The sequence below is a fragment of the Euleptes europaea genome, chromosome 12, assembly GCF_029931775.1.
Source record: "Euleptes europaea isolate rEulEur1 chromosome 12, rEulEur1.hap1, whole genome shotgun sequence".
NCBI classification, from domain to species: Eukaryota; Metazoa; Chordata; class Lepidosauria; order Squamata; family Sphaerodactylidae; genus Euleptes; species Euleptes europaea.
This window is the reverse complement of record NC_079323.1, coordinates 48,248,440-48,263,629: the sequence shown is the minus strand read 5'-3', so window position 1 is coordinate 48,263,629 and position 15,190 is coordinate 48,248,440. Positions and strand designations below refer to the sequence as shown.

The 15,190-nt window shown below is 39.5% G+C and overlaps 1 protein-coding gene across 1 annotated transcript in view; it reads right to left on the bottom strand.

The window, feature by feature from the left end:
- Positions 1 to 15,190, bottom strand: part of ROBO1 (roundabout guidance receptor 1) — a 711,324-nt gene that overhangs the window by 136,075 nt on the left and 560,059 nt on the right. The window lies entirely within an intron of this gene.

Sequence of the window (15,190 nt, the reverse complement as noted above, 5' to 3'; positions counted from 1 at the left end):
TCAGGCAATGCAAGCAGTTGTGAAGGGCTGTCAAATACAGGTATGGGCAGACACACTACAATAGCTTATCACAAAGAGGGGAGTTTGCCAGGTGGCATCTGATCCTTTAAGATACAAAATAATGTGTTTCTTCATAACTTAAAGAACTCTTGGGAAACAAAAGAACTTGCAGCAGAGGATGCTTCTGCCAAGCCATCCCACAACAGGATCCCGGACGGACACCAAAATGCACATGTGGATGGCCTATGAGCATTTCATTGCTTTCCATAGAAAGTACACTCAGGTGCACAGACAAACCATGCAGTCAAATGCAGTGTTATGTGAATCCAGACAGACTATCACTGGCTGAGCAACGGAGTGTGGTTGCCATCTCTACTGCACTGCTTTCAGCTGAATGTCTTTTGAATGCACATATAGCTGTGTATTCCACTGACAGCAATAAACATCCTAAAATGTACATCCCAGTATGATTCCTATCCATTCCAGTATCCATTGGTTGTTTGGCCCCAAACACAATCCACTTTTCCCACAGATTTGTGTTTGTATAGCTAAACACTGACCAAAACCCATATCAGATTTTTAGAATCAATCTATATGCAAGTGTATGTGCATTCCCCTCGAAACACCTACAAAACCCCCAGAACTTCAAATTTTTAGGCACCTGGCAATCAGGCTCATATCATTATTCTATACCGTTGATGCAATCCTGTGTCTTGGTCCCAAAGAGTTAAACCTCGCCACTTTAGATCCTTTGCCCCAAAATATTCTCTACTTTATACCAAAACGCCTTTTCCTGGAGGTCAAGCTGTTATTGAATCATGTTTCTCCACCAACTTGAGGACCAACAGTGAATCATGTTTCTCCACCAACAGTCAATGGGACCAATGTTGTTGTCCATGATGGTGAAGCTGTAAGTACTCTTTAACAGCCCTCAGAACACACCTAGAACATACAACCACAAGTGCACAAACTGGACCTATATAATCCAAAACATTTCCTGTCTCTAATATGAGCCATTTTCTTGCAAAGACACAAAAAGGAGCCTGTATGGATTTTGACAAAGTGACTTACTTGATATGGTGACCATTAATGTGAATGTTCTTCATAAATCACAGTGTTGAAAATGAAATGATGTCTACATCTTTCTAGAGAATGAAGTTGTAAAATGTTGATATGTAAAAATTAATAATTCAGTAAAGTTCCCTTTAAAATTGTACATTGGATGAACATGACTGTGTAAGCCATCCATATTGGACACAGATTACCATCTGTTTAAACCACATAAAAGAATCATGTTATAAGAAAAATATAGGATATTAAAAAAAAATTCTGTCCACTGTACTAATTTTTACAATACAAAATAAAGAGGAAAATCTAAACATCCTCTAAGGAGCCATCCTTAATCCTAAGAAGCCTCCTCCAACTTAAGTGGTTCTTAGGTCTTTGGGGAAGGACAAGGCTGTGGCTCAGTGGTAGACATCTGCTTGGCCGGCAGAAGGTCCCAGGTTCAATACCCAGAATATCCAGTTTAAAGGATCTGGTAGTAGGTGATTAGGAGAAAAAAAAACTGACAGCCACTGCCAGTTTGAGTAGAGAGTACTGACCTTGATAGACCAATGGTCTATAAGGCAGCTTCATGTGTACACATACACACATATGCACATATACATGTACATACGTCTCAGCGATAAAAGGTGGACTATTAAGTAAACAAGTGAGGACCCAGAACAAAATGTTGTGGAATCTGTTATGGTTTCATTTTCAGTAGTACTGTAATTTGGGAGGAGATGGTGATAGGATAAGGGGGAACTCAATCTAGAAACCCTGGGAGGGGGGGAAACAGGGTTGCCCTCGATTCCCTCTAGTATGTAATTCAGATAAAAAGGAGAATGTGGAACAGAGGGGAGAGACACTTGCAAAGATTGTGGGGGGTGGACACTTGCAAATCCTACCCAGCGCCAGCAGGAAGGGAAGGGGAAGAAGAAGGTTTGTTTTCGTTTGTTCAAAATTTCAATTTCTACATCTCTCATACAGATATAAATATCTACAATAAAACTAAAATGGGGTTTTGGCTCCTAAGGCATCATTTTCAACTTCTGGAGAATTTCATTTTGTCCCACTGGAGCTATTTGCTCTCTGCTCAGGCTTTCCCTAACTGAGTAATCCTCTGTAGACTCTGCCCTGTGAGTCTGCATAATTTCCAAAACATAAAGTGCCATGTGTGCTAGTGCAGATCCCAGGACTCCATACTCTCCTCCCAGGGGATGGTGTTTATTTCCATTCTCAGATTCCTGCTGTCTAGCCAGCCACTTGCCCTGGAGAGAACCTGCGGGGGGGTCTGTCCATAATCCTCCCATCCAGCCAGCCAGCCACCTTTCATCCCATCCTTTCCTTCATCCACAATCCTCCACCCCCTTTTGAAGAAAACTCTGTTTAGAGTTGATGTGGCCTCGATCCACAGATTTAGGTATTCAAAGATGGGGGGGGGGGGCACACATCACTATTGGTATATGGGTCAGACTCCTTAGGCTGAAGAAAGCTTCGAACTTTGCTCAGTAGAATGGGAGTGTAGGGATAGAACCCACCCCAATATTTACTGCATGGGAATTCTAGTTGTCATAGCCTAACAAAGCTGTTCTAAGAACTGGGTAAAGAAGATCTTACTAGATCTCAAGATTATATCAGCAGTCTAAAATGGAAAAGTACTTTAAAAGTACTTTAACAGTATCATGCAATAAAGTTAATTCTAATGTTGCTTTACAAACCTTAAGTGTCTTTCATGTCCGAAAATGCTCATAAAAGTCAAAGGTGAAAACCTCTCAGATACCTTAGATTCTTTCTAAACACCTTTGAAGCAACAAAGAAGTTCAATTCTAGTCTAATAAAAACAAATTGGGTAAATTCTATATGTTAGGTTAAAATCTGCCCTACAAGTGGTCTACCTTGTCTAAACTGAGAACTTTTCACCAGTTAGCTACTGATCTAAAATACCTTAGGAAAACAACAAAGGACTAGGACCAGATACAGCAAAATACTTTAAAAATGTACTATTAATTATTTTGATTCTAATATTACATAATGAAAAGCTAACATAATGTAATCCATTAATGATTACTCTGAAGATAGCAGTCATGTACTTATTTTTGCAGCTGTAAAAGAGATACATAGTTCGGGATTGCCTCAGGGCCTGGCAATTGAACATAAAGTTATAAATTTAAAGACTGCTCCTCTTGCTGAAAAAGCAATGCTCTCCGTGTCCTTTATAAATTGTCTCAAATGTAAATTGAGCATATATTTTCTTTTCAAGGGGTAGTAGTAGTATACCTCATAATCCAGTGAAGTGTGTTACTTTAGTTTTCTAAGGCTCAAATTTCAGCATGTGAACCTTTTTTTTTTTTTTTTTTTTTGGCAAACTTAAAATAATTTGGTCAAATGGCTCTGCTCCTCTTGTGAACTTTCTGCCTTTGGCCAAAAGTCTGATCTCAGACTCCGTGATCTTTACTTTAATGTGTCCCTCATAATTCTTTGCTTAAATACATATGTACTGCTTGCACTTCAGAGTTGGTTGATAGGTCCAACTGTTGCCTCTCCAGGAAGCCTAGCGAAGGGCTTCCTTGTATGCTCCATTTCTGGAACCAAAATCAGAGACTGCTGCTTCTTTACCCATAAATCCTACACATTATCTCCGTGATAGGAAGACTCCTGCCAATCTGATACCTTGCTTGTTGGCTTTAAAAAAAAAATATTACTTGCAAAGTCAAGGAATAACTCTATCATCTGGAGATTAGTTTTAATTCTAGGTGATCTCTAGCTCCCTCCTGGAGACCGGCAACCTAGTTTCCTTGGTAGAAATGGTTGGTGGGGGGAGTCTATGGGATTCTGAATAATGGAGGTTCTCTCCTACTACTCATTCTACAGAGAATGCTGAATAATGAAATGCAGATATTGGAGAAAAGTGGTGCTAGATACTTGCATAATAAAGAAGTGAAATCGAAAATGGGATTCTTGGAATCATAAGCTCAGTAATTTGAATTTATACCTGTCAGTAAACAAAACAGCATCTTCTTCCTGCTGCATTTTAACCTGGACATGGTCTCCGTTCTAGCTTCAGCTCTGACAGGTATCTTTAGGACAGGTGCATCCAGTTTTAAACTGTACTAGGGAATCCAGGCCCTGATGCCGTAAGTCTTGCTATGACACACTTTCACAGATTTGTTTTGTTGTTGTTGGTTTTTTACAATAAGAGACCTAACAGACCTTTGCCTAGACATTAGGTACTGAGTATCTTCTCTGCCTACTTAGGTATTCTCTCCTTTTGTAAATGAAATCAGCACTCCTGTCATGCATAAAGATTCGTTTCCACCATGAATTCTTGCAAGTGCCCCCTCTTCTCATTTACATACAGACACAGTTAGAAGCAGATCAACATTTCACAAATATTACAACGAAAGCAGGGAACTTTGAACAGAGCCTTCAAATAAAATTCTTAGCTCTTCCATACACAAAGACTAATAAGAATTATAACACTGCTCTTTACCTGTCTGGATTAGAAAAAAGAAAATAAATCACAACATCTATTTGCTCATTTGCATATCACATTTTAAAACACAAGAAGAAACCTTCCATTCTGTCATAAATGTTTGTTTGTTCTCTGCTTAAATAAAATTGAATGGCATCTTCCATTACTTAGTAATTACAAATGATTGCTCAGATCTTTAAAAGAAATAGAACAAGAATGTACAGCTACCAGGAAACTACATAGATTTCTCTGTAAAAATCTTGGATGTTTTTATGGGTTATAATTTGTTTTTGTTTTTTTTCCTTTTACCTAGGTTTGTCTTATTGTCACAATGAAGGTAATTTTGACATTTCATTTTTCTCATAAGATATGAAATGAGGAAATGTTATCTTAAAATGTTTTGTGAATCTGAAATATATTTGTATATGATAGATCTCATACCAGATATATGATTGTATTGTAGCAGTCCTTTGTAGTATTCAGCTATTTTGGATAAATAATGATAAAAAGCATATCTATTATTTTTTCAACCAATAAATAAAATCAGCAGGGAGATTAATTCAGCCCTTCCTTAGATGATAAAATTGTTAAATTCAACCTTGATCTTCATGAAATGCATCTTTCACAGAAATTATTACTCTTCTATCTATATGCTTTAAAATGCAAATCTAATGGAGTTAAATTCTACTATCATTCAAATTGTTCTTAAAATTAATGGCCAAATGTAGTCAGCAAGAACAAAACTGAATTGTCATATGCACATATCATGAAAGCACAGGCCACATTACAGTATCTGAGGATTTAATTAAAAGAAAAAAATGAAGCTTCTTAATGAGAAAACCAAGTGCCATAAACAATGGAAATGCACATTATTCTTTAATAGTATAAATTATTTAAGGATTTTGCAATGGAAATTAATCTACATATTATCTCACTCACATCCAATGCAAATGTCAACTGAATAAAGAGGCAGAAAAAAATAAACTGAATAATTATAATTTCGGTTGAATATGTAGCAGAGGGGAAAGACAACTTGGTTATTAAATACTTTTTAATTAGAAGTTTGAAAAAGTTAGTATTAAGCAATTAAACATTAGAAACCCCATAGTTTTCTATTATTTTTATTTGGGTTAATGATATATGATTCTTATGACGATAGCACTATTACCTTGTTGAACGTATCAACACTCATTATTTAGCATCATAGTTTTTTGTATCTTTTTGATATACTCTTTTTGATATACTCATGTTGAAACAAAAATATTAGCCAGCATCTGAATTCTTTCTCTCCCTGTTGCCTAGGAAGCCAACACTCATTGTTCCCAAGAGGGTTTCAAAAATCTAAAGTGATTCTTTAGTTTTTAATAAGATCATATTTATATGTTCCAGAAGTGGGATAGTTTACTGTCCCACACAACCATACCAGCTACACCAGTAAATTATTACTTTTAAAGTACCTCTATAACAAACAGCCCATTCTTGAATGAGGGGGCAAAACACCTTATCATGGATTAAGGTGGCACCTACACTGGCATCGGAGCAAACATGCCGGCATACAGGCACCGCTGCCCACCGCTGCCAGTGCAGTCACGCTGGCAGGGCTTTCCCAGAAGGGAAAGGCCGCACCAGTGGGGGGGGGCATTCTGAGGGGTGGAGCTGCCATCCACAGCCCTTTTAGCTCTAGGAACACCCCCTTGAGTGATGGTGGGGCTGGGCCACCTTTTTGGGTGGTGCAGCCTTGCTGTCTTCAATGAGGCACTTCCTCCATTTTTCTTATTTGAAGAATTTTTTTTTTAGGGTTTGTGGCTGCCAGGAAGCCTCAGAGGAGGCGGTGCAGCTCTGCCACTCCTGGCCGCCGCAGATCTACCCCCCCTTCAGGATTGTGCTAAAAATCTCTTAAACTGTGGTAACCTAATACTATATAAATAATACTATGCTAGAAACTCTGAACCAGAAGCTTTCCACATGCAAAAAGCATTTGACAGATAGTGGAGTCAAATTAGTGCCAGTGTGGTGTAGTGGTTAAGAGCGGTGGTTTGGAGCAGTGGACTCTGATCTGGAGAACCAGGTCTGATTCTCCACTCAACATGAGCAGCGGATGTTAATCTGGTGAATTGGGTTAGTTTCCCCACTCCTACACATGAAGCCAGCTGGGTGACCTTGGTCTAGTCACAGCTCTCTTAGAGCTCTCTCAGTCACCTACCTCACAGGGTGTCTGTTGTGGGGAGGGGAAGGGAAGGTGATTGTAAGCCGGTTTGATTCTCCCTTAAGTGGTAGAGAAAGTCGGCATATAAAAACCAACTCCTTCTCCTTCTTCTATCTTTCCTACAGTTCCATGTTGAATACAGTCCTAGGAGAGGACAGCACCATACACTCTCCCAAATGATCTTAACAAGCATAAAATGGCATGTATAGTATTTTACAAATGTCATTACAACTGTAAAAACAATTCTCAATAACACCTCTGTTTAACTTGAAAACTTCTTCCAGTTACTCCAGTTGGCCCAATAAAAGAAACCATTTCATGTACTTTGTGTTGCTCCTTCTAAAGAGCCAACTGTCAATGTGCTCCTTTCTATCTGATCAACATTCTCCATTTAATCCAAAAGCTGAATGGTGAAGAGAGAAATGTGTTTCCTTACATTAATTCTACAACATGGGAGAACAAAACTCTGTATTTAGCCATAGCTTCTCTTTAGTCATGAAAATCTGCAACCTATTATGCCAATCTGAAGTCTCTTTTGTCCCCACAGCCCAATATAACCTTGAAAATCTGTGCTGCTAATTCTGTTAACTGGGACACAGAATAAATTGATCTGTGTGTAAGCATCATGAAACTAATATAAGGGGATTTTTTTTTGTTCCTGGACAATTATACTATCAACAGTCCAATTTTTATAAAAGCAATCATGCTGCTACCGAGAAAGCTCAAGGAACCGAAAATCTCCCTCGCACGTTTTCTAAACTTAGTTGCCCTCATTTTAGCATCAAAACAATCTGCTTCGTATTAAGAAAGGACACCGAACCTAACTTGACAGAAAAGGTCAAGAGAATCAACAAATCTGAGCCCCATTTGATAATTTAGCAATTGTTTCCCATGAGCAAGAGCTAACAACTTTCTGCTTACTCACATCCATTATTTCATACCTCCTGCTCCTCGGAATGGAATTCCCTCCATAGAGTGACCTTTCCTTTCAATTCCAACGTGTTTCTGTTAGACCTTCACCCTCATTCTCAGTTGTAATCAATTACAGATGAATTTGCTTTCAGTCATCCTTTGCTACCCTCTCTTCCCTTTGAATACCATCTCTTCTTTCTGTTTTGTATTGTAAATTTTGTATTGGTAGCTTCTCTGGGCAGAGCTCTGTCTTCTTTTTTGCTTATAAAATTCTGTTGAGTGCACTTAAATTCTGTTAAGTGCATCATGAAACTAACTAATACTGGTAACAATAATCAGAAACTGTACTACAGAGATCCCTAATCTCAGAAAGATGTGGATTAAATCTAGTGGATTGAGGTCACTTTGATGGTTTCAAAAATTATTTGGTACAGTCTATTTCCTGTGGCTTTCTTCTTAAAGGCAAAAGCCAAGATATGAAAACCCAGTTATGCATTCTGAAGTGGCAGACTAAGTCACAGTCATTTTTTTCATTTTTTTAGTTATAGATTAATAGAGGATAGAGGATTTATCCATCAATTGAAAAGGTAATTCTCATTTTGCTAATATGGCTTCGAACTGTAATTTGGTAGAACATTATCACATCAAATCATGTAGTGTTAGGGCTTTCTAGGCTGCTTGCAAAAGACAGAGTGCAGTAAGCACACATAATCATTTTTTCCACATATAACATACATACACATGAGTGGGTATACAGTCACATATATTTACTTAGCTAAGCAGTAAAGAAGTGACTTGATAAACCTTTCTCTTTTACTTTTTCAGGCTTGATTGCATCAAGAACATTTATGTCAGCTACTGATGAAAACCTTTTACTACCAACTGAACAGAAACATGTCTGAGCCAGATATAGGAGACATAACGAACAGCAAGTAAAATATGACTACTTTTAGGTAAATCCATCAAGTAATAACTCACACATGCTACAACCCACTATTAATCTGGCAATGGTAAACATCAGTGATAACTATATGAGTAAATTCCAAGACCTAGGCCTTATTTCATTATATACTTTATTAGAGGGCAAAGCTAGTTAAACAGATGGCTCTCAGGATTTCTCAATGAATTCAGCATCTGTGTGTACGTGCTGCACAAATGCCAATTAAAATGTGTCAGAGTAAATTTAAATCCCTTGCTGATAGAATGTAAGCCAATCTAGCTAACAGAGGAGCAAGGTTAAACCTAATCATCCATTGAACTTGTAGCAGGTTGCTCTCAAATTGTACAGAAATTCCCAGAGAAATAATAAACAGAGCTCCAATTGATTAGTATTTATTTACATTCATAATTCTTTTCCAACCTTCAGCTAAAGCTCAAAGAAACATAAATGACTGTGTGTATGGTTTGGCAAAACCTTAATCCAGGCAACACTTACTTGATTAAAAAATTCTTCAGTTAAAAAAAAAAAAGTTCCTAAATCCTCCTGACTTTTCTCTGTGCAAAAACTAGTTGGAAATAAATGCAATAATATAACAGTACTGGTTAGTATTTGCCAAAATTTATATGATTCAAAATGAAAACATTTAAGACTTGAGAGACGCCAGATTTAAGAGATGGAGGGGGCTGTAGCTCAGTACTAGTAATTAAGACCCAAGTAGTAGTAAGTAAGGAGCCCCATGGCGAAGTGTTAAGCTGCAGTACTGCTCACGATCTGAGTTCGATCCCAAAGGAAGTCAGTTTCAGGGAGCCGGCTCAAGGTTGACTCAGCCTTCCATCCTTCCGAGGTCGGTAAAATGAGTACCCAGCTTGCTGGGGGTAAAGGGAAGATGACTGGGGAGGGCACTGGTAAACCACCCCGCAAACAAAGTCTGCCTAGGAAACTTTGGAATGTGACGTCACCCCATGGGTCAGGAATGACCCAGTGCTTGCACAGGGGACCTTTACCTTACCTTTAGTAGTAAGTAAGTTAAGACCAATCAGATGAAACCAAGAAATTAATAAAGAGGCCCAGAGATTGATGGCTAGGGTGGAAGTTATACAGGTGATGATTTCTTTCTATTCCTCTCTAGATAGTAATCTCCAGAGGATAAATGAATTACTGAAAATATTTCAGCCACTTGAACAGTTTATATGCATGTTGCAGATCTGTCCAGTGGAACTAGGAAAGGGAGCTGGTTTGATGTTGACTGTAGATCAATCAAGAGGGCAATGCAATATATGCATAGACTATTCAAGTTACATTATGAGGATACATTAGCTCAGCTTCTTGCATTAAATCATGAATATAAAACTATTATTAGCACTAAGAAGAGGTGCAAAAAAAGGAGAGCTGGAATCGCTTGGTTTGGGCAGCCAACCTAAAAGATAACAAGTTTTTTTGGAATATAATTGCTAGAAACTTGTGAAGTATGTTTCCTTGTCACATTCCTGTGGCATGCTGGGAAAATAATTTTCTGTCATTGTTTATGAGGGGACTATGCTTGCAACTTCGGACTCTGAGATTCAAGAATGGCCACCAGTTACAAAATCTGAAGTTTACAGCGCATTCCTGACTCCTGAGGCCGAAGGTCCTCAAGAGTCCAGGAAGGGGCTGCTCCAGCGTTGGTGCCCTCCACACCGGCGTCTGGGCTACTTACACCGCTGTAAGTGGCCCCAACACCAGAGGGGAGGGCCGGACGCTGGTCTCCGGGCGCTGCCATGGCTTTTTAAAGGTTTTCAGCGGCCAGGAAACCGGTTTGGAGGCAGCACAGCGGCACCTCCTCCACGCCATCCAGAAGTTTTGGCACCTATCTTCTCACAGATAAATAAGACAGAAATCATGCCCAGAGTTTTGAAACATGCAATTATTGTGCCAATATATATAAAAAAGGAGATTCAATGGAGCTTCTTAACTATTAACTATTAACCAACAAGACTTCACTCTAGACTGAACTACTGCAATGCACTCTACTGGGGCTACCCTTGAAGAGTGTTCAGAATGCTGCAGCTAGACGGCTGCTTGGAGCCAGTTACCCAGAGTATGTGGCCCCAATACTGCAGCAATTACACAGGCCATTGATCCACTCCTGAACCCAATTCAAGGTGTTTGGTTTTGTCTTAGTTCTTCATGGCTTGGGACCAGGGTATCTGAAGGACCATCTTCTGCCCTATGTTCCTGCTCAGGAATTAAGGTCACAGTGACAGGCCCCTCTGACTGTCCTATCAATCACAGAATCTCATCTGATGGGCACATGAGAGAGGGCCTTTTGGGTGGCAGCCCTATGATTACTGATCAGCTTCCCCAGGGAGGTGTACCTGGCCCCTTACTCTTGATCTTCAGGGGGCAGTTGAAGACAGGTTTATCTAGGACTGCATTTGACTAATTTAGTTTTATTTCGTGCTGGTCCTACTTGAGGTTTTAAATTGTGGTCTTTTATGTGTGTTTTATCATATTTGTTTTATTTACATTGTAAATAAATAAAGGTAGAAATGTAGCTAATAAATGTTTTAAATGAATAAATAAATAGCTGACGAGCCACTGCCAGTCACAATACTAACCTTGATGGACCAAGGGTCTGATTCACTATAAGGGAGCTTCATGTGTTCAAGTAACATTTTAAACTAATGAGCTGAAAATCAAATGAATAGCAACTGCATTCTACAAACAGTGATATACTACTCGTAAAATCTTATATCTATATTATGAAAATATGCACTCAATCTAGCTATAGATGGGATTGGTCCCTAAGTCTTCTTTTTTGAGAAGACTCTTTTCAATCACAAAAGAAACCCAGAGAAGAGGTCTTTTTGTGAACAGAAAATGTCTTCCATTTATAGAAGGAATCTTCTGAGCATGGAATATTTAGCTTAAAAAAGCTTATAATCCACCACAAAGAGGAGTGTCTTTCTGAATTGCTAGTTCTGCCTATGCCAATAATGCATTTTGCCAAGGACAGAACTTTATTTCTATGTCAATAATACCAAATCTGCAGAATTAATTCTTAAATAGCACAAAACTTCAAAGATTATTCTATTCTGCTGTTTACATGGTTTCAGTCCCGCTTGCCTACAAATAAATAAGAACCCATAACTATTCAGGGGCTCATTTCTAACCTTTCATTGTTTTCAGATTTAATTTGATAAACTGCATCAACAAATTAGAAAAAAAGGTGAGTTAAAGATTTGTCTCACCATAATATAGCATGTTTAAACAAGTTAACTGTTAAGACAGCTGCTGTGTTAAGATCCTAAAACAAGAAAACCAAAAGTAGCTTATTGATTTTCTGCAGTATCTTCCATCCATGCAAACAGGATGCAGAATGTGAACTACAGTATTTCACTGGACTTAGACTGGAGCAACTATGCATAATAATACCTTATTGATAACCACAATATAGAATTTGTATATTTAAATTATCTAATGGCCTTTCTGCTTCAATACAATTCTCTTTCTGAAGTCCATGGCAGGGTCATCAAAAGAAACCATTCATTTTATTATATTATATTAATTTATTGTACTTTGCAATACAAATAGCCAAGACCACGCAGGTGTAAATTGCCCTAAAGTGACTTTCTTTGTACATAATGTATACTTTTTAAAAAAGATACAAAGTGCACTTGCATCAACCTCTTATTATTGCTTTCGTTTTTGGTAGTAAACTATTTGGAAAGTAAAATTTCACCTCATTGCAAACATACCATGTTAATAATTTCCTCACATTCTGATGTCAATGCGCCAGACAAATACTTTATTTTGTTGCCAGCTAAATAATATATTTGCAAAACAGGTTGCAATATATTACTAAATGAAGCAAAAATTGAACTAACCTTGCAACGTTTGACTCATCTGCACAGGAAAAAAATACATTTTGTATAAAACCCCCTTTTCATTTCCATCAACAATTTTTTTTATCCATGAATGATGAATTTCTAACCCATTCTTATGTGTAAAAAAATCAGCACTTATTGATTCTGACAAAAGCAAACCAGAAATATACCATCTAAAGCACCCTTTAGCACCCTTCGGCAAGTTTATCCTAATCAGAGCTTTTCCACTAAATTACCCACATCAACAGAAACCCTGCTCCATTTAATCCTTCTGTGTTACACTGCACATGATCTTTGCTCATGTGGGTAATTGCTAGGGTGGAAAATTGCAGCAAGTACGATGGTACAGATGTTCTTTTTCAGTTGACCAAACAGAATGAAAGGAAACAGATTTTATGCTCCACACAGATTTGTATTTAAGATCTGATGACTTGTATTTACACACACACAAACAAAGTTTTCATAGCATATCTGTTTTCTTCGAAGAAGGCAAAGTTCTGTATTACAAGATAATGTTGGCAAGCAAAGTATAACACCACAGCAAAAAGTTATGAAATGCTGCAAGTAAATAATATTTTAATGTCTTATATTGATTTCTAGGTGTTTCAAAGAGATCATTTCAAAGCTCAAAATATGCATTTCAAAATCAAATGGAATGAAATAAAAATTAGAATAACAATCACAGATGGTTTGTTAAATTAGAATGGATAATAAGTTATAAAACAGACTATGATCTATACCAGCTCAGAATTATAAAACAATTCTTTATCAGGCTTCAGTGGCTAACAATCAATCATCTTTGAAATGCAGGTACAGTCATTGGGCAGTATCCTGCTTTGGAGAAGAGCCAATAAGTTGGAGGAAGGCTGAAAGAAAGCTTCAAACTTTCTTAGTGGAGTAATAGGATACAGGGCAATGGTCTGAGAGACTTGCTAAAGACTGGGTGGGGGGGGGATTTATAAAGTTACTGGCCAAGAATCTGAGATGCCTAAGATATTGTATGTGAAGTATTTTGAACACCCATTTGTTTCAGAACAACTGTATTGCACCCAAGTATCAGGCGGGACCCACTGAAAGACAGGACAAGAGCAAACTACCGTATATACTCGCGTATAAGCCGAGTTTTTCAGCCCAAAAAAAGAGCTGAAAAAGCCGAACTCGGCTTATACGCGGGTCAATACGGTAGGGGAGGGGAGGGGGGAGGAGGGAGGGGGGAACTTATTGCCATCACCGCCGCTGCGCCCGGGAGCCTTCCTCCGGCCGGCAGGGGCCACACGCCCGGGCGCGTTCTTTTAGCCAGCAGGGGCCTTCCTTGGCCGGCAGGAGGTCCCTGCCGGCCGCGCCGCCGCCTCTCAGGCGCTCGGGTGCCTTCCTCCTGCCGGCAGGGGCCTTTCTGGGCTGGCAGGAGGCCCTGCCGTCCGCGCCGCTGCCACCCACGTGCCCAGGCGCCTTCCTCCGGCCGGCAGGAGCCTGGAGGGGCCTCCTGCTGGCCCAGGAAGGTTGCGCCGCCGCCGACGATTCGCCGCGTCTCCCGGTAAGTAGGGGGTTCAGGGGCTCTTCCCCCTACCCCCCTTGGATGGCACTGGGGTCGGGTGGGTTGGGAGGGCCCGGGAGGCCGGCGGGAGGGCGACCAGGGGCAGGGGCCCTGCGCTCTAAAATGGCGGCCGCCATTTCTTATTGACCCTCGGCTTATACATGGGTCAATAAGAAATTCCCTTTTCTGGCCTCAAATTTGGGGGGTCGGCTTATACTCAGGTCGGCTTATACCCGAGTATATACGGTAACATAGTAGCCACTGAAAGATGACTAGTCAGAGAGGCCACAGATAGCTGTCTCTGACAATACGCTGACAGATGACTCTCTCACTACAATTTGAATGGCCTGCTGATGTGAAAAGTGCACTTTTGGGTCCTCAACTCAATGCAATCTTTCTTTCTGTAAAAGAGAAATTATGACCTGCAGTTAATTAGTAAGTCTTATGTTACACATGCCTAAAAGTGTGGCAGTCTTCCTGACTTCCTCAGGCAGGACATTCCAAAGAGTGGGAGCCGCTACAGAGAATGCACACGCATGGGCAGTTGTTGATCTTGCCCCATTTGCAAGGTGTAGAAGCCCCTGTTTGGATAAGAAAGGTTGTCGTGGCAGGGCATAGTGGTCTACCGTATCAAAGGCTGCATATTATTCCAGTAGGAACAACAAAAAGGCTTGTCCTTTGCCTACATTCATAACGAAATCATCAACTAAAGCCACCACCTTTATCTCTGTCCCGTACCCAGGCCTGACACCAGACTGAAAAATATCTGGAGCACATGAGTTATCCAAGAAGGCCTGAGTTGGTCTGCCACTGAGTTGGTCTAATTTGCCTGAAAGGGCAAATTAGAGACAGGACAATAACTGGCCACAATAACTGGAAAGGTGCCCTGAGATAGTGATTGATTTATGACTGAAATAAATTACATATTTATGTGGTCCTTACTTGATTTCAGAAACTTGGATGGACTAAGATCCCATCACAGATCCCAGGATCCCGTCAACATCCATCATGGTAACTGAGTCAAAATGACCCATAAACAGACCAGATAATGTGTTAGATGTTTCCTCTGTCTGTTACAACTGGCATCCAAGTCACGGAGTATTTGAGATATTTTGTTAGCAAAAAAGAAAAACAACAACAACTTTTGCCACTAATTTCCTGTTCCTGAGACTATCAAGGCTCAGATTTAGTCAGTAGATGCCAAGATACCTTG